A 26433-nucleotide genomic window follows, 5' to 3' on the forward strand; every position below is an offset into this window, starting at 1 on the left:
TCTATCTCGGACATCCACACGGAATATGACCACTCGTCTCTTGGATTATCTCTCACTCTCTATGATAACACACTCACTCTTTGTTTTTATCCCGAAGCTTGCAATGATGAATGCTACACACGCTCATTAACAACAATTAGACTATTTTTCCCCCTATAGATAATTTCTGTCATCGTGTTTCTCGTCGACAGTTTTATGTTAGCAGAAAGCTTGTTGCATTAAATGGAGAAGCTGAAAAATACTAGCTCAAAATTTATCTCTACAATTTTCCAGAATCAAGAATATTCAGGTTCTCTAAATGGAATAATTCACTATTCGTAAAGGGACATGCTATGAAATGTTACAGTCTAGAATAGCAATGTGTATCATTTGCATTTTTAATCAATGAATGCATATTTTCAAAGATCAATTTTTCTAATAAACGGTTCATTACAGTAGGTCCTACTTCAGTTCGCAATGAAAATATATGAGATTCAGAAGTATATAAGGGTTCGATCCCACGTTAAAAGATAGAACCACATCTTGTGTAGTTTCGTTGCTCAAAACATATTGTGTTTACATTTTCCACAACAAGAGAGTTTTACTGCTTGTTGTTATCATTTACTTCACTTGGAAACAATAATTGTTTATTTATTTAAGTAAGGCAATCTGTGATAAGGATCTAACTTCATGACTATTGAAGATGGAAGTGCCTTATTCGGATAAATATTCATTGCCGTGATCAAAAGATGCATCTGAATAATGCAATCGTTAATAGTCAATTCTTATAGTTTCATTAATCCTTATTTCGCAGTAACTATTTTCATCATAGTCCTATAATTTCATGGTTTTAAAATATAAAATTAGTCCACAGCGATAATAAACTGGTAACCACACATCTGCAATCCTATTTTAGTAGTCTAGAAGTAGAATTTTGAATTTCAAATTGCGTTTTCTCATGCATACTGTTTATTTGTCAAGAAAACAATGCACTGATCTCAATTCAAACATATGATTCCAGTGTCTCTGGATTCTTTGAAGCATACGAGCAAGTGATCAACACCAAATTGAAACCAAAGTTGTCTCATTATGCAGAAAAAAACTATGTTACTGTGGAAAATATGATTGCAATATGATAATCAGATGATGTTATCATAAATTGTTTTCTTACTCTCATGCAAACAAATACTGTGATTTAATCTACTGAAAGGATAAGATAAAATGCAGTACGAAATTAAAATAAAATAATTTATGATAAACTGAAAAAAAAAGCTTTTCAACAGAAAGATCTAATAATTATAAATATACGTCATTGTTCTTTTTTGTGTTAAACTAGAAATACTAAGATAAAAGTACTTGTATTCCATTTATTTGTTTATCCTAATACTTAAATAGTGTAATCTAAATTAAGTTTAGTTTGATTATTTTTTTTTAATCCATCAAAAGTCGTTGTCATTAAAATTTCACCTAATTATGTGTTCATTATGGAAATGATGTTAAACCGTTGTCGACCTACAAAAGAGATACATTTGTTTTAGTTAAACAGCTTTATATGAAAATATAGTAAAGCCAAAATGCATATTTAGGTAATTAAGTTTCTCTCAAAGACAAAGGAGGAAGGAAAATGAAATGTAGAATATTTCCCTTAATTTTAAACCGAGCGAAACAAGAAAATAATAAATCCTCAATCATAACTTTTCATTGTGTTTGCTCATTTATATAATTTTATTCCACAAGAGGCAACAAAAGTATAAACATAGTTTCAGCAGAAAAATATTATTTAACTTCCTTTGTTCTTGTATCGAAGTGACTTTTAAACAAAATCACAAAAAAAATCGATATTTTGTTTGGGTGCAAGTTTGTCTTCAACAACAGAAACTCATTTTCACCACAAAATTTGTGCAAATATTCTCAACCTATACATACTAAATACATGGGCTATATCTCTCGTTCGTCCTCCGAGTTTACGCCGATATGATAGCGTCTTGGGATGCATAAAATGGATGTAATATTTGTATATCATACAGATATTAAACTTATAGATGATGGTAGCTATGGACCACAACATCCCCTACTCTTCGTTCTGCCTTCGAGAATAAGCTGATCATTTGAGTTGCCCGGTCACTTTCCAGGAAGTAATAACCATTCTTCTCTCCAACAGTTTATAGGAAATGGGATACAAAGATGCAGCGCCTATTTTCTAGCTTGAAATTGCTTGGAAATAATACTCTCTCTCTTTTTTTTTTCCTAAGGAAACAAAGTCAACACACGAATTTCGCATTTCCAATTTTTCCCACAAGTAGCCTGCAAGTCAAACAACATTCAATAAAACACAGTTATTTATTATATTTATCTTTTAAAAACTGCTTACTATAGTTTAAGATTTCGTTTCTTTATTTTTTCATCTATTTTCTGCGATGCGTATATTTTTGAATACAATACATATTCAAGTATTGTTATGAGCACATTTATGTGTGTTTTCGTAAACAGTGTTGGTGTATTTTTCGGTGTTGAGTGTCATTACCTTACAACTATTTGAAGGCTGCTTGAACGAGCAGAAAGTACTACATCCTAACTATATAATTCACCGTACAGTGAAACCTGTCTATGTTGGTCCTGTTGGGTCTACTGAAAAGTGGCCGAAGTAGAGAGATGGTCAACTTACAGAAAATAAGTGTATTTTTGAGGAGAATCTATTGTAGACTGGAAAGTAACAGCTTCTAGTGAAATAACTAATTATCTACGTACAGGGCCAGGTTTAGGGGGAGTGCGAAGTTGCACATGCATCCCGCTTCGTTGTAAATATGCATTACCTAAAGCGAAAAACTATCAGTGAAAATTACAGCACTTTTGAAAACTTCTGCTGTCTTGTTTCCCTTTGGGCTTAAAATAAAGCTAAGTTTTGCAAAATCAATAGTTTAAGTCAATATTCTTAAATTCGAAGGAAAAAGATTCAACAAGATCAGACACTTACGGCAGTTCCTCATTCACACTAGAGATGTCTAAAGGCATTTTAAAAACTCAAGTTTAATTCAAATATGCTTGTAGTTATTGGTGCATCCCCCGTAAGAAAATCCTGGACCCGGTGATATATATAAGCTTTTTCCACTGCTCGTGTCCTTCCCAAATTTGAGTAATATAAAAAAATAACTAAGATTAGGTAGGAAACTTCAGAGACAAACGGCTGGAACGACTTGTTTTTAGTAATAGAGTGGCAACTTTTGGTGCAAGGTGTCCCTGATTCGATTCTAAGCTGTTTGAATCAGTTGTGAATAATCATGCCTGTGGACTTTCTAGAGGTCCTTACGTTCTCATCCACCTGGTCATTCCATCAATTATTTTATGATCATCCGCATTTATAAAGCATTGGTCTGCTTTAGCCTAACGTTTATTGAACATCTCTTTTCAGTTTGCATTTTTGTTTTATTGTGACAAAATTAGGATACTCTCTTTTTTGAACTTTTTTTTGAACTTCTCTTATTTGCGAGCACATGCAATCAATGCATTACAGTTTGATCGAAGGTAAGCGTTCATGTTCAACCGTACAATAAGTAAATACATTTGTAGGAATTCACCTTTAGAAACTCTTATGTTTCCTGTAGGCCAGAGTAGTTTTGATCATAAGGTTGTAAAAATGAAGTAGAATAGGGGAAAATATGCATTTTTGATTGTTGCAATTCTACCTATCGTTATAGGACTCCCTAACTGCTATATGTTTAGAGTACTGCGTTAGGCGCGGGAGACCTGGGATCAACTTCCGATAGGAACTCTTTGATCCCCATTCCACTTTAAGCTGTAGATCATCGTATCATATAGCTTTGGTGATGAAAGCAACGTTAAAGTTCAAATTAACCAACCAACATATACACCGATAAGAGTAGACAGCTTCTGAAAAGTTGTTTTGTTTTCCTTAACACAGTTTTGAATCTACAAGTATACAAAATATAATTTATACCATATCCTTAATCTCAGTTTGATTACTTTAGCATGTGAATTATACGGTAATGATATTAAGGATTCAATTTAAGGTAATAATTAATGAATCTTTAGAGTATATCCTCCCAACAGTTGTCATGCATTTCCAGAGTCAAGAAGGGTATTAGCGTAATACATCCGATTTATCTCCTGTAAACGGATAGAAAATAGAACAACAAAACTAAACTCATTTGCACATTAGACTATTTGCTGCCATGACCAATGAGTCAACTCCGTACTCCGTCGGTATATAAGTCTTACGGAAATAAAACTAGATCGAAACAAGCGCAAAAAAAAAATATAAAAAAAATCGTTGACAAATTGCAATGGCTCTCCTTCGTTTCTTAGAAAAAAAGAGAAGCACCTGTGGTATTTAGCAACGCAGTAAACTCAAAACAAACAAAACTGCAACGAACACTAGCCGTAAGTGTTTATCGTCATAACCCTTTTGGTGGAATTGTAATTACTCGGTGCTCAGGCAATATCTGGTGATCTCTTAGATTTTTTTTTATTATTTTTTTTCGTGTAGCTGCTTTCATCCACTCCCAGGTTTTGTTAGAATACCCACTCTTGATTATACGGTACTAAAAGTTGGGGGACTCGAGTGGCCACCATTTGCTGGATCACGTTCAGCACATGAATCATAAAAGTCTTCTGGAAACAACAGTTAGAAAAGACGGTGCGGAGGAAAGAAATAATAATAATACTTAAACAAATGTGGTTGACATTAAGCTCTTGAATTCTTCACAGGTTAATGTTGTATGATCCACCATAAAAGGCACGGCGTAAGTTTTCATGGTTTACAATCTTCTTAGCAATTTGCAAATATGGCTGACTACAACCGAATCGCACAAACATGAGCCAAACGCAATACGCTGTTGTTCTCTTCAAAGATCTCAACTAACTCATGAACTATTGTTACTACCACACGTCTACAACATGTAAGCAGGAATGATATTAGATATTTTAATTTCACAATAATTAAATACAAAATTTATTATTATTATTATTATTATTATTATTATTATTATTATTATTATTATTATTATTATTATTATTATGTATTACATGTATCGTATACCTACTACCGAGAGGCCCTGTGGCTGTAAATGCGGTGTGTTGCCTAATAAATAAATAAATAAATAAATACTACTACTACTACTACTATTACTACTACTACTACTACTAATAATAATAATAATAATAATAATTGTGATTTGGAACAATGAAACCAAATACCATGTAAATAATATTGAGTCTATTCAGAATAACTTCCTAGCCTGGTTACGATGGAAGTTCAAAGATGTAAATTCGTCTAGTATATTCAAAGAACTAGGTCTTTTGTATTTAACCGATAGGCGACATATTTTCGATCTTAATATTTTCATATTCTTTATGGAGCTCTCTTTAATAAAGTATTTGTTTCTATATATATAAAAAAATCTTTACCGGACCTTTTGTCTCAAAAGCATCCACCCTGAAGTCATTTATTTATAAGACCATTGATAATGCAAAAAAAAAAAAGTTTTCTATTCTAGATATTTTCCAAACTAAATTTGTTAAAGTTCATTCAGAACTTATTTCCTTATTAAATAACCTTCACTGTTACATCTCTAACTTAGAGTAGTGCCATTTGATTATTTTTTTTTTCTTTGTATGGGTTACTAGTTATGAATTTTAACCATGTCTTTCTTATTTTTTTTATTTTTCCTTTCCTCTTTTCTTTTCTGTTCTAAGTTTAAATATGTTTATTGCACTATCAGATACTCTTTTTTTTCTTAATTAAAATTACTTTTGTTTAATTGTGTGATTTTCCCCTTGTAATCACTTTTTTTTTTTTTTTTTACTTATGATATGCCATATGTTATCCCAGTATACAGGGCCGGATTAAGGGGGACTTATGGTGTATAGCCCCTGGCCTCCACTCTTATCGAAATTTCAACTGACTATCTAAAAAGAATCATAAAGATAAAATGATCATCTTAAAATAAAATATGAACAAAAATATGAAACATATTCCCTTCACTTCCGTACTGTACTTAAACAGAAATGTATTAGGTGAAGTCAGCAGAGGCCATATATATATATAGCCTCGGGTCTCCAGTTGGACTAATCCAGCCCTGCCAGTATGTAATTATTTCTAAGTTGAATTTTATTATTTCGACTGTATGTATCGTTTACGCGTTTTATGCGTAATTTACTTGTTTCCAGATATATTATGTGACATTGTTGTATGGGTTTGGTTAACGTGTCTTTCATATGTCATTGTGGCTGTGTGTGGTGGTTGCCGCCTAACAAATAAACTATTATTGTTATTATTATAGTTCAAAAATCTGCAAGGTTCTAATTTGAAAGTTATCTTTCAAAGACATATATTCCAATCAAAGTTGGTTACCTGTTTGTAGTGAAGAACTATAGCAAAAAATATTTGACACAAGCCATGTAATTTACTACTTCCTCCATGGATTGAAATCGGGTTTCACGCACACACCAATTAGAAATGTTACAATGTACTATGTTCATTGTCTGAGGGTATACACAATATTACTATATTTCGCAAGCACTGTGTATGTTCTTAATTTAATAAATAAATAAATAAATAGATAAATGCAGTCGTGCACAACAGGAGGAGTAATTCTTCACTTCCGACCATCTATTTCTGCAGCTTAAAGTTAGCCTATAAATAACTATCACTTATACTAATTGTAGAAAAATGCTCAGGATGTGATACATTTTCTAATTGCGCTTTATATACTCATTTGAGGACACTGAATCGAATGGAACCATTTTGTAAACATGATTCGGGAGAAAATTGACTTCAAACTTGCAACATTGATTTATACCTCAACTTTGAGGTCGATTTCCTCCGATTCAACATTCTCAAATAAGTATAAAAACACAAATTGATATTTGTCTAAGCTTTGTCAATTTTTATCATAGAAATGAGGGGTAGTTCTTTATAAGATATAACCATACGGTGGCTTCAACTTTCGCCTATTCAAGATTCGCCTAATAAACTCAGGCAATAGCATTAACAGATGCTAACTTAATAGAAAGTGGAGGCGAATCTGAATTCAAGACTCGCCTTTCAAGATTTGCATAATGCGAAATTATGTTAGTAGTACTGACAAGAAATGACACAAAAATTTGTAGTTTCTAAATTTAAAAAAAAAAAACATATATTTTAGCCCAGTATGTAGAGGTCTGAATATGAAAAAAAAAATAGTAACTTAATGAAACTTTCTGGACAACTTCTTTCCATTGGGTATGGGCATATCTTAAAAGTGCCCAGATATCCGTCTTAAGCTTCACCTAATATGGCTACCATGTCTAACTTCGCTACCGCCGTCTATAGGACAATCATGTTTTCCTTAATTTATTACCTTAGATTCAATTCTACGGTCTTACAACTTATAATAAAATGTTTAGTAACTAAAATTTACTTTGTTTGGTATATATGATTCATCTCTGTAAGTTAGGTAGATAGTTACAAATGATAGTGACTTGTGTCGCTTAATCTTGTATCTGTTTCTTTCAAGCGTAATTTTCTGATTTTTTAAAACTCTTTCATAAAGAATTCTGATTTCATCAAACATCAAAAGTTTTTAAATACATTAAAATGCAGGAGGAAACATGGATGATGTAATAATATTTTTACATGCATTTTCATAAAGTGACACAGCTTTGTTTCAGAAAGGGAAGAAAACTTGTTAAAAACTACTGAAGAGACAAATAATTGATTGCAACAGGTTGTGAATATATTCAACAACTCTACTACGAATCCTGAAAAACTAGTAAAAGTGGGATAGCGTTTCCAATTACACTTTTATGCATCGGATAATGGTGACCCACTGGGTTTCTGCCGATATTTAACATACAGAAAACTTATTTCACCAATTACTCATTCCTCAGTTTCACCCACAAGAGCAAGTGTGAGCAGACGATACGTATTGTGGGTGCACATCAGAAGCAAAATTGTCTGGAGCAAAATATCCCAGCAATTGATTGGGGATCGGAGGAGAAAATGATGAATGCTAACCAATTACTTGTTTGGAGATATCAGCACCAAACTCTTTTCTGAAGCTGCTGTATTGCAAATGTAAAGCTCTTACGTACTTAGTCCAACTGTTCATGTTCGAGATGGTTTTACTCAGACATGTGCATTAATTATAGAGAAATCAATTTTTGGGAATCAAAAAGCAACAGAATGAAAGTGACATGTTGGCTTTATGTTAGTGTTGAACTACCCTTGTATTATACGTTACTTTTTATGAATCTTTTGAACTTTTTTTTTTTTAGTTTCTCAGTGCAATATGTACCATTTCTTTTCTGAAAGAAGTAGAGCAATCTAAATAACTAAAATACAAGCGCTCTCCTTGAAAACTCATTGCTACAACAACTTTTTTCATCTGAAGCAGCAGTGGGTCTGATCAAACCCAACCGTATTGTTTGCCACAACAGTGCACCGTGCAAGGGATGATTAATTTTCGAGTATTTTATCTACTATAAATTATTTCTATCGTTTAAAAAAAATTAATTTTGCTTAAATAAAGTTTTATCTACAGACTATATTTGCTAAATAAGTAATGTTTCGTATAATGTTCCATATTTTATATATTAAATTGCAATTACGATATGTTGATATATATATATATATATATATAAATATATATATATATATATATATATATATATATATATATATATATATATATATATATATATATATATATATATATATATATATATACTTATATAAACATTATATGTATAAAAATATAAGGGAATCAGAAAAAAAACGCTTGAAATAAACACATGCACAAGATTAATTGATACAAGCCTTCTCTATGATTTCTACCTTTATATCCACCTGACCTACAAAGGTGAATTATGTATTAAACAAATGACATTTTAATTACATAATCTAAGTTAAGAAAACAAGATAAACACGATTGTTCTACAGATGGCGGCGGCCAAATTGGATATGGCAGCCATATTGGATGAAACTCAAGATGGATATTCGGGGGCTTTTAGGATATTAATATACTTGATGAATGGAAACTATCCTGCAAGTTTCCTTAAGCTACTAATTGTTGCTGGGTTTGTCAGATTTTCCCCTACATACTGAACTATTTAATAAGAGCGCGATAATAGTTTCAAAAAGAAATGTTAACTATTAATGAGGTGCAGAGCTACCAAAGTGTGCGAGCTAATTCATTTTTTTTTTTTACAAAAAAATTCAACTTTCGCCTAATAAGAAAATTAACTCTGTGTCATTGCTTTGATTGACGTTTGCATAGCTAGGAGGTATTAGGCGAATCTTGAATAGGCGAAACTTGAAGCCTCGAATCATACTTACATATGAGAAAAAGGAAATCTACCAATCAAGTCAATTTAGAGCTGATTTTTACTTTGTGAATACAAAATGCAAAAATTAAACCCTTTCTCAGATAAGGTACAATCTCGTTATTAATTATCTATTATATCTATTTATGTTTATATAGGTATTTCCACTTTTAAGAATATATATCGTTGTGCAAGTTATACTTGCTGCTACCATCTCAATATGCATTGGAAACAGAAGAAATAAAGACAAATGTCAAAGTAAAATCCAATATACCTCGGTTCTATAGTCTAGAATTCTACCTTTAAAAATTTGTTTCATGTATGTTGTTATATATATATAATTGTAAAATACTTCTACCATTAATTGACATGACAACAAACTGGACCCTTGAGGCTTTACTGTGATTTTCTTGCAATAAAAAAGTAAATAAAATAAAATAAAAACTAAATAAAATAATATTTTTTTTTAAAAAAAAATAAAAGAACACGAGAAAAGTTAGAGCAGCTTAGCGATTAGCAAAACATGCTCATCTGGAATATTTTGTTCCCAGCTAGCTTGCGAAGTTGTGGCTTGTTTCAAGAAGTTCAGTGGAAAGTATGGATATATTTGACGAAAACTGGAATATTTTTCAATAAGATATTGAAATTATGTTACTTCCAACAGAATAGCATAAATATATGAATTCGTAACAAATGAAAGCATAAATACTCTAATAATTTCTTGAGCTCTTTCGTAGCTAAACAGCGTACGCTCCTCTGGCATTGTAGACCCGAGTTCGATTCCCGAAGGAAGCTCATGTGGTTCGCATTCCACGTAAATCAGTAGGTCCCATCTCATATAGCCTTGCTGCTAAAAGGGCATTAAACTCAAAATCAACTCAAGTCCAAGAATTCCTTATGAAGAATATATGCATTTCTATGCATCATAATTAAATTAAAGCCAGAAAATAGTAATACACCAAATTAAATTAAATTTGAAGCCTAATTAGCATTTACAATATTTATTAATCATTTATTTTGCAAAACGTCTCTGACTTCGTTTAATATAATCTAAGCAAAACTTATTTCAGACCGTATTTTGAAACGTTAAATTATTCCGTGGATAGCTGTTTGGCTAGAGTAGTTCAATTATGCAAAACAAGTGTTGTCACATCTTGCGCAGGAAATTTGGGTTCGATGCCTAGTCGTTGTTCATGTGGTCACGGTACTACCACTTAAAATATTAAGTCTGTGTCTCATGCACCCTCAATGATACAATAAGACATCTGTTTTAAAAAAGAAAGAAAAATATGTTATTTTGGATTGAATTACGATAAAATGACTAAATCAATTGATATGACTTTTTTCGACATAGTTACTAAATATCTTGAACGGAGTTCTTATCAAGATATTTTGGTTAAAACGCACATTCCAAGATGGAAGCGTACGGACAAAATTTGCGCGAAAAATTTCTATGTTTATCAAAATTTCTGTTTCTACGAGAAGATTAAATTATCATCGTTCTATAATCCGTTGTTTCACATTGAAAGCGATATTGTCTGTTGCTTGTGATCGCATCACGGAGAAACAATTGAAGAGTTTGAAATGAATTTCAGAAAATTGTTATTGTTCTCGAGTCGCAATTTCATCATGTCTCTTTGATCAAAACACATATCTTAAGGGGTAAGGGATCAAAATTTCTGCGAAAATTAAAATAATTATTGATTTTTATGATTGCTCTTTTATTAGAAAAGCATATCCTAAGGGGTTCAAATACACATAGAACAAAAACGTACGTATCGTACGTAGAAACGTAGGTTGCATGCGTAAACCCTGTACTTTTTTGTACTTAACATCCTGCAGAAAACATATAACAAAAAACGAGTTTTACGAGTATAATACTTTCCGTATAAATGCTCCATCTACACGTACTTTCCGTATCAAACAAAGAATCGTGTATAGGCAGTAATAATGCCAGATACAGATGGACATATATATATAACATATAGCTGACGTATATAACATAAGTATACACATGCAATGCATGGAAGACTGTTAGCTGTCAGACATCCTGCAGAGGCATGATGTAACGTCTAAGCAGAAAAAAAGTGCGTATGTAGCATGTATACTCTGTACAGATATCCGTAGTAAATACGTATTCCGTATATTTGTACAATGTACCTCCGTCCGGATAATAGACGTTTTTTTCAGAGTATTTTACATAAACCTATTCTCCCCGTGCGATCAACGGGTATTTCAGCTGATTAAGCTAAAGCAAACAAACCGTAGACAATATTTAAAAAAGGTTCTCACAAATAACTTGTGATTTTTAAAAGCTTCCTTGATTACTTTTTTGTAAATGATAACGTATATTTTACCCTAATTAAAATTACTTTGAAATTTTTATTTTACAAAATTACTTAGTCACTGTGGATTTTGAAAAATCAGGATATGCAGACCAGTATTTCTGATGTAAGTTTCAGAATCAATTCTTCGAAGAAAGTTAAAAGTGTCAACCGCAATTTAACTGGAAAAAAATCTCGGTCATGGTGAAAATGCCATGAATAAAATCAATAGCAATATAGATTCATTCAATATTTTAAAATTCCATTACGATTTCGGGAGATTCTTTTTAATCAGGGGTGATGCTCAGGAAACATTCCTCTTCAAAAGAAAAACAATATATATGTAAAAAAAAATGTTTTATTGTGTGATTTCACAACTACCAAGGCACATTTAATGAGCATATAATACAAAAGATTGCTCGGAACATAAAGGATTGTTAAACATTCATTTAACCTTCATTTGCCTAAATGTTTTCATTGTCTTTCTTTAAGTTGGCTTTTTCTCAAAACGAAATTCGTCAGCTTAACGTACGAATAATACGTTAGCAGAACAATATATATATATATATATATATATATATATATATATATATATATATATATATATATCAAGTGGAATTTGTTTTCCACGAAAAAAAAGTAGAATCATTACTTGTTTCTACTTACATACGTAAATGTGTGGTACACTCTGCATTATAGAATCAACATTAATATGAATGGAAAACTGAGATAAGAAATAACACAGTAGAACAGACAAGAAACAATGCAATGGAAGGCTTACACAAATTATTTCTGAAGGATGAGGAATATGTCTAAAGCGGGTGACACAATGAAAAAAAAGTTAGGAGTTAACAATTGTTTGGTTGTTAGTAGATTGTTATGATATTCTGAATTTTAACTGAGCTTAATTAGTATCTGCTTTAAAATCCATCTATCATATACATATACATTCATAATAATAAACTGTATACATTGCTTCTTAATTACAACATAATACATTTAAAAAAAATATATATATATTTCTTACCAATTCATGCTACTTATTGTGGTATTTGAAATGGTCGTAAGGTAAACCGTATTCGAATTGAGAAGCAGTAATTAAGGGGTTTTCAGAAGAAACGTCCACCATTGCTTTAGTTTTGTTTTCTTACCTGGCATCATTGCACAAACGTTAGATTCGATACACACACACACATATATATATATATATATATATATATATATATATATATATATATATATATATATATATATTAATTTTTCTCTCAATATTAGTTTCGTTAATAATTAACGTTTCTCTGCCCTGTATAGTTTGTAAGTTGAAATAAGATTGGTAGCATTTTTGAGAGTATGACAATTCATTTGAAATTATTTCCGAACGACGCAATTATAATTCCACAACATTTAATTCGAAAATTGTATTGGGTTCAAAATGAAGATAATTCTACTAAATAAATATGAAATTGCACATTTTCTTTAGGAATACAAAAAATAATATAATGAGTTATTTATTTATTTACTTTTCATGAACAATTATGTAAAAAAAAAGAAAAAGAAAAATGTTAAGAATTTGTTAACTGAGAAACAAGTACATTATCAGTGGCTTCTTTAGGGGTGGCTATCGGCTCAAGCCCCTCCCGAAATAAATTTGTTATATGCACAATTTTATTAAAATTTGTCGACACCCAAAAGGAAAAAAAAATATAAGTGCTTGTTCACGTGTTGTGCATAGCCCCCCTAAACAAAATCCTAAATACGCCACTGTATATTACAGTTATTATGTTCTTACCTTTCTGACGAATGGTTCACGGTCGTTCTGCCTCTGATATTCTAAAAATATATATATAATAAAACGTGCCTTCTGAATCTGTTTTCTACATTTGTTTCACTCTGCAAAGACAAGAAAAGTGAATAGTTAATATCGGTGAAACTTTGATAAGAGAGTTGGATTGGTGCTTAGTTTTTCAATGCATATAATACAGTACATAACACTTTACACAGTATTGATTTCATAGTTTACTTTCAGTACGGTATCCAAAATATCAACAGTCCTTTAAGTAATATTTTATGCAACTAATAAAAATAAAATAAAACATCACCAATATTGATGCCTGCAATTAGATCAAAGCTAATCCGTAAAGTAAATGTATTTTGTTCTTCGAATAATTAATTCAAATACACGCTCGATAAAATAGTAAGTATTAGCGTATAAGAAACAGGATCGCCTATCTTATTTTTTTGTTTAGAGTCCCTTTCCAGGCTATATGAGACGTGGACCTACTGTATAACATGAGATCTGAACCACATGAGCTCCTGTCGGTAATAGAACCGGGGTCTCCCACGCGAAAGGTGTATAAGCAAATCGTTTAGTCACGAGGGAGCTTGAAGATGCTTTTATTCATTTAAGCACTCGTTAGCCATAATTCGACTATGATGATGTATTCTTCAGTTTAACACAAAGCCGTAACAATAGTCATTGGAAGCAGTGAAACATGCCATGACCCCCGACGATGGAGCCCCGAGAATGCTTAAACTACTCTGTTATTCATTTCCCGTATGTGAATTCGTACATTATAACATTTCAGAGCAGTAGCAATCTTATTTTCACCTCCTTCCCCATTGTTGAAATGTGAGTAATGTCAAAAATATGCAATTATTTAAATATAAAAGTGATACCACAGCTCGAACTGTGCAATACACAATATCTTGCATATAAAAGCCATCTAAGGCCGGTCTCTTGAACGCAGTATAACAAAAGAACCATTGAAACAAAGCGAAACCGATGACTAACATATCACTTAATAATTATCAAAATTTTGTGTAACATATCTTTAATTTGTTTTGCTTTAATGATGTTACCCGTCTACGTGCTTGCCATTACTACAGCAAAAAAAACCCAAAGAGAGTAGTTTCCGCAGATATATTGGAGAACCATAACTATATAAATCAATTCAAGTGGTTCCGTTGTTATGTCTTCTGGCAATGAGATCAAGTTTCAATTGTTATATCTTCAAAATAACTCGATTACTTGGGGAGTGTGAACAATACTTTCCTGCACCGTGGTCCACTCGCTGATCGGGGACCGCGTACAAGTGCACAGGGGCCGCGAAGACATTTAGTAGGACACGGTACATATGGCAATATAGCCCCCCCACTTTAGAAAATTGAAACGTTCGTTTGTACTACGTTTCATTGTACTAGGTCATTCGTTTGTACTACATTTGTACCGTTTGTACCGTAAAATATTTTCGTTTGTACCATTCTCCTTATAGGGTTACCTGAGATGTCAACTGGGAGACTACCTTGGCGCCAAGATAGCCCCTCGTATCACAGCATAAAAATTTGAAATATACCATTCGAATGCAAATCGTTTGTACCGAAAAAAAGTTTTGTTTGTACCCTGATAGTTTTCGAGCCCCCTGTATCACAACACAAAAATTTGAAATGCAACATTCGAAAGCAAATCGTTTGTACCGTTTGTGCCGAAAAAAGTTTTGTTTGTACTCCATAGTTTTCGAGAAAGAGGGGATGACATTTTAGGGGCTATCTTGGCGGCAAGTTACCCCCCCGTATCACAGCAAAAAAGATTGAAATACACCATTCGAAAGCAAATCGTAGGTACCGTTTGTACCGAAAAAAGGTTTTGTTTGTACCCTGATACTTTTCGACAAAGAGGGAATGACATTTGGTGCAAACGGTACAAAAGATTTGCTTTCGAAGGGTGTATGTCAATTTTTTGTGCTGTGATACGGGGGGCTATCTTGGCGCCAAGATAGCCCCCCAGTTGACCTCTCAAGTAACCCTATAAGGAAAATGGTACAAAAAATATTTTCGGTACAAACGGTACAAACGTAGTAAAAAAAGAATGATCTAGTCATTGTTTCAGTTTTCTAAAGTGTGTGTGGGGGGGGGCTATATTGCCATACGTGGGCACGGCCTATGATCCTGTTGTATAAGATATGCAAGAATGACGTAACGAGTCAGAAATGAACACGGAAAAGCCCGTGAATTAACTAAAGCTAAAAACAATATGTTTAGTAGCATTGCTTTATAAGTGGATAATCATTTTTAAGGATCATCAAAGTCTTAAACAGATCAATAAATCACAAATTGTGTAATGCTATTGCAGACACTTGAAACGCAATTTTTAAAAGAACATTTAATGTTAAATCAGTCTTTGCACTAAACTAAATCTCAAAGAAAGAAATTTAGGTTTATATAGCATGATTACTTAAGTTCTAAAAAAAAAAAAAAAAAAAAAAAAAAACTTAATGGGTTGCTTTTTCTTTCATTCTCTCCTTTTTCTTTTATTTGTTTATTTAAAATTCAAAACGAAAAATAAAAAAAGGCGTTAACGTACAATATAACCTATTTGTCTCTAATATTTTTTTTAATTCTCAGAATTTCATTTTTTTTTATGGAGAAAATGCATACAGATATAGTTTGTTATGAAAAGAGACACAAAACCTACACAAAATGCATCGGTGAAAGACTGTTTATAATGAAAGCAAAGGTAGTGTTCCTGGTACAAAACAGTAGCTCTGACCTTGCAATCACAAAGCTTTAGAAAAAAAAAAAAAGAAATTGAAAAATGAAACCGATTTTTCTTTTTCTTTTTTTTTAAGAGTTCAATATAGCAGTACGAATCGAAGGTCATTCCGTCGCTCAATTCCTGCTAGTTTCTAATTACATTGCGCGGACGTGATTCTTCGGGCAATTTTCCATGAAGTTGACGAGTCACTGTCTCTAATTATTCACACAATCTAAGGACACTTTCATTGGGCAAGAGTTCGGACTTTGAACATCGTCTTTCAAAGTAACGCCACACAGACGTGTCACAGAAAAATGTTTAAGACCTTGAACAAACTCCCGAGATCATTATTACTTTCACTCGTTAGAAGCCGCAAGTTTCTATGGTCTATACAAACAATTCTGTTTGGTGGGTTATAGTGAAGAGTGAATTGCATCGCAAAGTGATACGCAAGTCATTTTTTTTCTTCCTCTATGCAAAATTGATTACATTATGTGAATTGGAGGAGCTATTGATTAAAAAAAAAAATCTTTGTATTAAACAGCACAATCACTTCAGTTTTTGTAACTACAATTGAGAGGATAGTGGAAAAGAAGCAAACATCTTATTACTTAGCTATACTGTACATTTAGGGTTAGCAGATGCCCTCTTTTACCCGGATATGTCCTCTTTATCGGGCCCTAAAATATGATTGGGTGAGTTTTATGAAAATCGGGAAATGTCCTCTTTATCAGGCCCTAAAATATGGTTAGGTGAGTTTTAGGAAAGTTGGGGAATGTCCTCTTTATCAGGCCCTAAAATATGGTTGTTTGAGTTTTAGGAAAACTGGGTAATGTCCTCTTTATCAGTCCCTAAAATATGGTTGGGTGAGTTTTAGGAAAATTGGGAAATGTCCTCTTTATTAGGCCCTAAAATATGGTTGGGTGAGTTTTAGGAAAATTGGGAAATGTTCTGTTTTTTAGGCTCTAAAATATAGATCGGATGTTTTTTCAAGCAAATTGGAAAGAAATATCCTCTTTGTCAAACCCTAAGATATGGGTCTTTTTTTTCTTAGGACAATTGGGAAATGTCCTCTTCATCAAGTTCTAAGATGTGAATAGGGTGTTTTTTTTTATTTTAATGAAAATTGGGAAATATCTTGTTTATCAAACCCTAAAATATGACTTGGGTGGGTTTATAGGAAAATTGGGAAATGTTTTCTATTTCCACGGATACAAACAGCTGCTTCAGCTTCAATATTATTACTGTGTTTATTATTATTATTATTATTATTATTATTATTATTATTATTATTATTATTATTATTATTATTATTATTATTATTTGTAGGTACTAGCTAATGCTAATATTGCTGTAATATTCAGTTTCCAAGGAAATATGACACATCCAGAACTGAGCAAAAATGAAATAAATGTACGTTTTTGTAATCGACATTGTAAAAGTTTAGTCGTATAAATATGTACTCGATATGCTATTAACAGCATTGAAAACCTACACCATATACCACTCATTGATATTTTATCCTACCTTCATCTAACATATGGGTCATAAATTATGATCTTTTGTTTAATCATTCCGACCTTTTCCGACGGACTATAGCTTCAAGATGGAACATTTAGTACATCCACAATGGTCTACAATATTGTCATGTTTTCCTGTGAGTATAATTGAGCTATACGTGTTTTGGTATGTTCAAAGGTTCAATAATATGCTACCTGTGAGCCGGCCCTATATATATTGAAGAAATTAGTTGAGCATTATAGTGTAGAATAAACAATTTCAGACATTGCTGTATACAGGGCCGGCTCCACCATATGTGCAACACGTGCATTTGCACGCTTGTGCCACAAATTTCGAGGGACGGCAAAATCTGTCAGGATTATATTATTTGAAATAAATATTTCACATCGTGAACAGACTTAATAAGGATTGTAGTTGAATTTACTAAGCTGGCCTTCTATTTGAGTACTGCATTTATAAATCATGTTTAGATCGCATTAGTTTAAGGTCACCAAGACAGTGCTAAAGCAAATGGTCAAACAAATCTTAGCATTAATTTTTTGATTGTTGTCGAATACAAGAACTCAATTATCGAAAAGTAGCGAACACCTGTTCCACTTAGTTAGTTATCACAGTTTTGATACAAAATGATCTTGTCTTTGTTACAAGATTTTTTATCGTGGGAATAAATTAATTTTTATTTTTAACAGATGTAGAAGGGAAATCAAGAAATAAAGATAAAAGAGCTAGTTGCACTGGGATTGCAAACTGATATTGAGATTGAAACTCGATATTAAATTGTATTAAACAACAGCAAAAAAAAAAGAAAAGAAAAGAAAAGAAAAAAAGAAAGAAAGAAAGAAAAATACCATGTTTCCTCTACTATGTTTCTTTTATATTTCACTAACGTAATAGATTATTATTTAAATAAATATAAACAGATACAACGAGATTGTAGTGTTTAGGCCTTTCTAAGTGCGAGAGATTCTCCTTCCACCTTCGTTCTTCATGTTTATGTTACATATTTAAAACCGTGTGGCTTTGAAGATTTTCTTTATTTTTCTTTTTAAACTTATTATATTTTGTTAAAACTGGATATTTGCTACTACAAACTAAGATCTGTCTTCGATAAAATTCAGTCTGTAAAAACCTATTGGTATGTTAATTTCTATGTACTGTATGTCATACAGAGTTAATAGTCATTATGAAGAACACTACTCATTCGTTTTACCTTCAAACGCTTGAAAGTAAATGCTACTGCTTATGACGTTTACATTATTATGATAAAGGAAGTCTTAGATGTCAAGAACGTATATTTTTCATTTTTTTTAACCATAACTCTGATTTATTATCATAAACACATTATCTAAAGTTCCTTTTGTGATATTGTATTAAAGATTGGAGAATATTATAATCACTGCATGCATTTTCCACCCGAAACAATAGCCTTATTCATCAGTTTGACAGTGGTGATAAGTATGACATTTAGTACCAGTTTCAACTATAGAACGATCATCAAGAAATGATAAATCTACATATAGAACTTTATAGGTTCATTGTTCATGCGACACAACTCTATTATTTATAACGATATTAATATTAAATGAGTATATTCATATCACTATTTCCTCTATTGTGAGGAAGATGTAGATACAATAATGATGTAGACGATCCCGAAAATGCACGTATCTTAATATACATAAATGCAAAGCTGCATTTTAAAAATAATAATCATGTAGCCCAGTTCGCTAAATCAACAATAAATGGATTTAAGGAAGTGATTATACAATTCTACAAAACATAATAAAAATGTTTGTTCAATTAATTTGCGCATAGCTGAATTAGTGCATATAGTGATTAAACAATTTTATATCGGACATTAATTTTAAAACAACTAAATTGTGGTTAAATCAATAATATAAAAATGCTTCTGTTTAAGAAACACCTTAACCACTAGCGGGAAAGATTCAATGAAAAATGCCGCAATTGATCTGTTATGCTTTTCGTAAAAAGTAGTGCTAAATACACATAACAGTACTGGACCGTTAGGTATCTTAGACAAATTTTGAGTTTTTACAACTAGACAAATTTAGACAATAAGTTTGCTGACCAAATTTATATTGAAATATTAAACTCATGGACATATTATTTGTATATTGTTCGTTACAGATATTAGAAATATTCCGCAGTATTTTTAAAATTATTTTTTTGTTTGATTTCAGTTTAGCGTTCCTTTCCCCAGCTTGGCTATATGAGACGTGAGCCTACAACTTAACATGGGATTCGAAACACATAAGCTCCCACTGGGCTGACCAAAACATCAAATATACCTTAGCAATGTTTCTGTATCAGTGTCGGTAATGCAATACAAGTGTTATTGGTGCTGGTCAGTTTCGTTTTGTTAATAATGAAATTATTCTAGGAATTAAAGCCAGATAAACATTTGAGTAATTATTTTGCACTTAGTTGGTTGAAATTTCCATGTCCTTTTTCAGTCTTAAGTTAATGAAGACAATACACTGTTTAAGATGGGGTGGACGCACAGTTACTCATTGGCACAGCGCTAACCTCTTATGCGTGGGGTCCAGGTTCGATCTCCAGCCAAGCAAGTTTATGATGAATAACATCGCGTCCGTTTGTTTTCTAGTGGCACTTCCGTTTCCTTCCACATTTTCATTCCACCAATTCTTCCATCATCATTCGCTTGGTTAATCATCGTCCCTCTTAGCCTAACACGTATAATCTGGGACGTTAAACTAAAATATTTCATTTTCATGTTTGTTAAAGGTGAAATCTGAACCACTATTCAGATTTGTATTTAATGTAAGTACTACTAACGCAGTGGTGCCCACCCCCCTCATGTCCATGACGCACCCCCCTCAATTGTCTATCCGTAGGTGTTCTTCCATGAAAAAAAAAACTTTCGATTGATTTTTACACCCCCTCAAACATATTTATATAGATTTTTAACCCCCCAAATATTTCAACGACGCAGTTTGCGTCATAGCCCCCCCCCCTTGTGGGCACCCCTGACTAACGAGAATCAAACTGTGGATCGCATGCATAGGAAGTAAGCACTTTAGCCACTTTCAAGGTTCGTCCCAACCGGGACACTTTCCACTTAATTGCATCTCAATTCATCTCGATTTTAAATCTTACATAACACAGATACAATCTGACAGTGACAAGAACACAGATACTTTGAGGACAGTTGAGCAGGTTAAACTTCTAGTGTTGTAAGTATTTTTTTTTTTTTAAAAAAAAGAAAATACTTATACAAAGAAAGTACAGTGAAACCTGTCTATGTTGGCCACCATCGGTTCCATTAAAAAGTGGCCAACTTAGACAGGTGGCCAAGTTACAGAAATAAAGCGTCATTATTGTATTTTTAGAATAGGATTTCTAGTATGTATTACTTTACTGTAAAATTTAATAAGAAATGGCACGACAGCTACTTTTAAATAATGTATATAGAGTAGTCATAACACTATACAGTACTAGAATATATGTACCTTTCTCTTCCTGAAAACTAGTCAGGTACACTCAGTTATTCGGATCGAAAACACGATAACACAAACAACCACAACATAGAAACGTATGTAGGCAGTTTATTGAAACTGATATTGTAACACACTGAGTTATTCAGATTTAAAATAAGAAAAACAAAATTATAAATTGAACAATTTATGTGCAGTTTATATGACTTTTTTCGACAGTGACAAATATTTTCTGTAGATACCTTTCGAAAAATAGCAAATCAGTTATTATACGAATTTATTGACGGTGGTTAATTAGAAACGTATTTCTTTTATTCTCTTTGGCACATATGCACATTCTAATTTTGTAGTTAACTACCTCTTGTTAATAAGCTCGAAGTGTTTCCCTCGGAGCAAAAGATGTTTTGAGAAAATCTTCAAGGAATTCATATCTGATACTCTCCGTTACCTTTCGACAAGCCGTCAAGTGCCAACAGTTGACAACTGAGATGGTTAGCTTTAACCTTGAGAATTTTCCGGAATTACTAAAGCTCTCCAATGATGAAAGGAGCCGATATAGGTAACGGTTTTACCAAAACAGACAGGGTAAACAAATACGTAAAACCTTTCCTGAATTCCTGTACGTGCTTTTTCATATTCACATCTTCCTTCACCACCCCTTTATGAGGGTAGTGTTCTGGCTATTGACCTTCAAGAACAAATATTGCGAATACATGCTTTTTGTGTCCAGTCACAAATATAGAATATCTGCCTCTCATATGGGAATACGAAAGAGTTAAGAAAAATAACAAAACGGTGTTTTGCGTGGCCAAGATACGCAGGTAAATTTATCATTATCACCATAGGGTAAACGTTGCTTCAATGTGGCCAACTTCCAAGATAGCCAGGTGGCCAACTTACAGAGTAATAAGTAACGAATGTCTTACGGGAAAATGCAGGTTCAAGACGAACCAGGCCAAGATAAGCAGGTGGCCAACTTAGAGAGGTGGCCAAGTTCACAGGTTTTACTGTAGTTCTAGATAAGTCTGTATATGATTAGAAAAAGTGAAATAAGTCAGAACTTCATTAATTGTCAACAGATGGCGGTCGAAGTTCTAATGATAAAGGAAGCAGCACAATTGAATCACTGATTGGAAAAAGGGAATAAGTGCATCAGACCTAAGTTTTCAATAACGCTAAAAAACCTTCTAGAGGCGTTGTTTGTATTTGTTGCGAAAAGTGTATAATTGATTACTTGTAGCAAAACAACTAACAAACACTAAGACAACAAGAAGAATCTTGTATTGCAGCCCTGGAGTTGGTTAGAAAAGCTTAAAAATGGAAAAAATATTCCCTTTTTCCAATCAATTAAAGTTGGGTGCAATTGTAATTGTGTGTAGGGTATGTAATAGGGTGTAGGGTGTGCAGTTTGATAGAAAGCTATGAAAATATACATGCTGAATGCAATGTTGTATGTTAATCTTGGATATATGTATTCGAACTATCACGCATATTAGGCTTCTAACACTTTTATTGTCACCGTTCGTTTTTCTGTACAGCACATGTTATTCATACAGTAAGAAAAGTAATACAATAGACAACTGAACAAAATACGTAGCAAAATACCTTGTCACAGTAGAATGGGTTTACATAGGGTCCTATCCATCTGCATCTTCGTCTTCTACAGTTTCTTGATCAGTGGTTTTCCATGAACAAATCATCCTATAAAACTGTTTGTATTGGTCAGGTATGTATTTGATGATTTGTGAAGAATCGTTGATCTTTTTCTGATTGATCGAGACTTGCCAATCGTATGCCTTTGACGTTGGCAGTGCAACGTTTGTGACATTACTTTTGAGTAATCGAAAAATATCAGTTCTTAGTCCATTGATAAACTTATGAGCTTGGACATAACCTGGAGATTCTGCTTTGTAAACAGTGTCTCTATTTACTTACTTGGAATTTCACTGTTTTGTCCACAATTCTACCTGAAGATTTCTAAAGCGGTTACCACCAATGTTTAAAATCTAAGATTTCTTCATTGACAACTTCGTAAACCTGAAATGGAGGATCAGTATTTGTTGCATTCGTAATCATGTGGTTATACTGTGCTGGTAAATAAATGCGATTGTGTCGTTTGAGTTCTGGTTTGATTACAGCAAAATTTCGGTCACATGGTAAAAACTGTGACCTCTGACAGGCAAATATTGGTGTATAGTGGGAACCGTTATGATACGGTCAGGCTGAAAAGCATTCATGTCATTGAATGATTGCAGTTTTGACCACCACTTGTATCACTGAAAACATGTAAATCTGTAAGTGATTGGGGCAAAAAGTTCTCCATAGATGTGCAATGCAAAAAGAAGGCGAAGTATCGTAACGAAAGCAGAGGGCTCTGGTGGTTGTCTACTTACACACAGTCTCACAGTTGTGGTCGTGTCCTGTAGTGACTGTAAGAAGGAAATAAGAAACGTATTTATTCCCTTTTTCTAATCAGCAAGAGATTTTGCCTTCTACATTGGTCACATAGAGTTGCTCAAACATTCCAATTTTCTACTCAACGATGCAACTATCTTAAAGGAACACATCTGCTATCTCAGGTTAAAATCGCAAAAAAATGTACTTATTCCTTTTTTCCAATCAGTGGTTCAATTGTGTAAGTGAAAACAAAGTAAATGTAATATACACCAACGTAGCTTTAACCCATGCAGTTAAAGAACACCACAGGGAATTCGAAATTCAGAGGAATTCAAACTCTTGATGGTCAGTTGGGTACAAAGGGGCAACGCCGACTGTTTTGACTCAACTAGTGTATTGAGAAATGAACATATACATTTTAAGTGGTTCATATTTTTGCAGTGCCTTAAGTAGGTTTGTATTTACACACAGGAAGCTTTAATACGTACGTAGCTAATAGATATGAAATAAAGAAGAAAACAGCGAGTGCATTGACATCACTAAAAAAGGGAAAAAAATAGTCAATAGGTGGATGTAGACATTCTTTGTCTTCGGGAATATCACAAAGCTATAGTTATTCTTTCAGTTCTCAGCTCAGATTATATCCACGATAGCAGATAATGACTAAGCATGCATAACTCTTTCTGATTCATATTATATTAAGAGAGGCAATGATGTGAATCAAAACGTCATTTTTTCCTCTTCTCAACCTGCTTCCCAATGGATCGTTTAGTTTTACATTTGAAAGTCACGATGTGGATGACTAGGCAGAACAATGAAAATTGTTTTCTGAACTCACGCACACTACTAATCATAAGGACTCATAGAGCCACACGTACGCACAAACACATGCACAGATATTCAACGGACCAAATTAAGTAAAAGTTGAATAGGAAACATGAACCACAGCTCCTATTCTAAAAATCTGGTTGAAGAAAATATTCTCGATGTGTGTATGTGGAAGCTTGAAGTGATGACAACTACGTTATTCTGGTTACTATGGGTTACAAAGTTCAGTGCAATAATTGCCGTGATAGTTAATTGTTAACGTTGTCCTAAGAAATAAAAAAGTCTAAAAAAAGTATTGATATTGAGTTTAACGTTCTTTCCAGCATTCATGTTTTATAAAACCAACATGTAATCAAAAAAGACTATCATCTGTTAGTACATTATATATTCTTTATTGAAAGTGTGTTGATGTTACTTTTCTTTCTTTCTTTCTTTTCTTTCCTTTTTGTTGAGGTTCTGTATTTCCGCTAGAATTTTAAATGCAATAGTTTCCGAACAATTTGAGGTCGTCAATGATAGTAAATTAGAAATAAAGTGATATAATCTTCACCATTTACACACACACACACACACACACACACACACACACATATATATATATATATATATATATATATATATAAGTTTCTTTGTTGAACTTTATTATATATGGAGCGTTATAGTCAATTAGGTATTGTCAGTTATTAAATTAGCCAATTATTGCAAATCACGTTCAACAAATGAAGTTACATCCTCACCCACATGCAATATGTTTCAATACAAGTGTGGATAAAAATGTATTGAAATTAATGACATGTATAGCATTTGCAGTATGTTTTACATAATTCTATCTACTGAAAAGGGTATAAAATTGCATTCTTTCTTGTTTGCAAAAACTAGGTTCACATAGAAATGAACATATTTTACATTTGATATTTAATAGTAATAAAAAAAATGAACAAGTGAACAAAATGAACAAGGAAAATAAATATTAAACGAGTGAGTTAAACAAGTGAAACTACTGTATACTTCCAGACCACGGGAATACAATATTCACAAGGGAAGTACTAGAAGTGGTATGCGCGAATCTGCATCTGTTATATATCGTTGGAAAGGGGACACCGAGTAAACCTCACATGTTTAATATCTCGCTTGAATGGGGCCTTTAGGGGGCGTGGTGACCATTTGAAAATCAGAACAAATTAGGCCTACACTCCGAAATACCAGAAAACGTGGACAAAATAGGAGCTATGATGTAATTGTTTTGAGACGTGGTATATTTAGGTTTAGAAGGTAGCTGAATAGGAATCTGACATCAAATGTTTACAAATGAAAAAAAAAAGCGGATCCAACATGGCGGACACAAATTACAAAATACAAGCTATGGATCTGAAATTGGGTATATGGAGACGTTCTACGTCGCTATGTATGAATCGGATACAAAATTGTACAATTGAAAATGGTGGATCCAAGATGGCGGACAAAATGCAACGCTGCTATCTAACTGAAAGTGGGTAGTTGGAGGTTTCCGTGGTCACTGAGTACGAATTCAATGTTAAAAGTGCAAAATGTAATATGATGGATGCAATGTGGCTGAAGAAAGTGCAAAAAAATATGTACAGAACAGACATATGTGATTCTTACACATGCAGTATATATATATATATATATATATATATATATATATATATATATATATATATATATATATATATATATATATATATATATATGTATGTATGTATATATTACAATAAACAGGTAACATGTTTGGTATACAATCATGCCAAAATTGAGGCACAAAATGTAAATGAGGTGTTGTAGTGCACATGAAAGTTTTATGATACAAACAGATTGCAATAATAGACAATAATTATTTTACTACCAACTCCCTCCCCCGCCTCTCATGAGATACGCGGGGATCGGCATGTGTTATATATCGCTGAAAAGCTTGCACTGAGTACACTTTACATCTGTAACATCTCGCTTGAATGGCGCCTGTAGGGTACGTTGCTATTATTTGCAGATATCATCTGAAGATCTGAAAAATGACAGTGAAAAGTGCACGTTGAAGTTT

General features: G+C 32.8%; 1 protein-coding gene across 4 annotated transcripts in view; it reads right to left on the reverse strand.

The window, feature by feature from the left end:
- LOC145688540 (uncharacterized) overlaps positions 1 to 26433 on the reverse strand; it is a 573543-nt gene that overhangs the window by 287973 nt on the left and 259137 nt on the right. For all 4 annotated transcript variants that reach the window (XM_081762921.1, XM_081762923.1, XM_081762925.1 and 1 more), the window contains exon 4: positions 13414 to 13514. The gene's annotated coding sequence lies outside the window, so the exon portion shown is untranslated. The remainder of the gene's footprint in view (positions 1 to 13413; positions 13515 to 26433) is intronic.

Source organism: Thermobia domestica, chromosome 6, assembly GCF_964235325.1.
Source record: "Thermobia domestica chromosome 6, izTheDome1.hap1.1, whole genome shotgun sequence".
Taxonomy (NCBI): domain Eukaryota; kingdom Metazoa; phylum Arthropoda; class Insecta; order Zygentoma; family Lepismatidae; genus Thermobia; species Thermobia domestica.